The following is a 1,605-nucleotide window of genomic DNA, read 5'->3' as shown; positions in this document are numbered from 1 at the left end:
TACCTCTCCTTATCTTATGTAGTCTCTTGCTTTGTCGGGGTTGCCTCTGTCTGTTGTTTGGGGCAGCTCAGTTTTTATTTTCTTTGTTCTTGCTTGTATGTTGGTTTCTTTGTATCTCCCAGGGTTTAGCTTCTTGCTGGATCTTGTCTTTTTAATAAATTGGTTGGCTTGGTGAGGGTGATGGTCATGCCGAAACTCTCCTCCTTGTCCTTCTTTTTTTTGCCTTTCAAAAAAAAAAAACAAGTAAATTGTGCATAAGTACAACTTATTAAAGCTCTATGTTTAAATTCGTGTAACTAATTACTGATAAACATAATTAAATAAATGATAAACATCTTATTTTAAAAAATATAAAATATAATTAGGATAATTATTAAGTCCTAACAGAATAGTTAATTATTATTTTTATAAAAAAAATATTATTAAACCTAAATTAAGTTACTTCGTTACGTTAAATTAAATTATAATAAAAATTGAATAAAAAAATACACAAACAAGAACTTTTAAATAGTTAATTTGATATCAATATTGATATATTTTTTGTAAATTTTATATGATATTTTTAAATTTATATTTTATTCAAAAATAAAAACATTATCGTTTTCTCAAAACCACATAAAATCATATTATATCGACATAGATAAAAAATAAAAATTAAACATTAAAATCGAAATTTGTCTCGATACATTACACGAATATCTTTCTAATAAAATATAATATATTCATCAATTAAGTTATAAATAAACAATTAACTTACAATATCAAATATACCCCTAAATAATAAAGACAAGCCGCCCACTGATAAATTGGCCCATACAGATCCAACGGTTGTTATTTATTGGGAATATTCTGCTTTATCTGATGCTGCATAGAGATGTACAATTCAATCACGCCACGTGTTGGAAACCATAATCCAAATCCCCTGGAACATCACGCGGGCATCTACCACTACATTATTTTAATCCAACGGTTAATCGGCCAATAGGAACTCATGCTTATGACGTGGCACGATAACAACCCCCAATAACATTTGTACACTTTTACCTCGTCTTTATCCATTGTTGTGGAAAAGATGGCACACATAAATAATTTTAATCGTAAATTATTCCCCAATTTTTTATTTGCAAAAAAATATTTATAAAAAAAGAAATGAAATTTTTTAATATTTTCCTTTCCAAATTTTAAGTTGTTTTAAAATAAATGAATGTCTTCGAAAGTAAATATTTACTTTTTTATTTTACCGTTAATTATTAGATCGAGAAACTTTTTCTGTAAGAATAAAATTGTTTTTTTATTAATTAAAATATATAATAATTATATATTTTTAAAATTGTGTCTTTTTTTATTATAGACATTTAAGCTATGTTTGGCAAACTATCTGATAAACTAGTTGATAATTGATAAGATAGCAGTCAGCTAAGGAATAAATCATGTTTGATAAAAACTAGCTATAAACATATAAAATGACCAAACATTAATCAACTATAATATTTTATAATATAATTAAAACAAATGTATCAATATGTAATATGTTAATTAATACAAAAAAAGGATAAAAAATAAATAATATAATATGTTGATTAAAAGAATTTCAAATTGATTATT

Source organism: Cynara cardunculus, assembly GCF_001531365.2.
Source record: "Cynara cardunculus var. scolymus isolate 2C chromosome LG 13, CcrdV1, whole genome shotgun sequence".
NCBI lineage: Eukaryota > Viridiplantae > Streptophyta > Magnoliopsida > Asterales > Asteraceae > Cynara > Cynara cardunculus.
Note: the sequence above shows the minus strand (reverse complement) of the source record.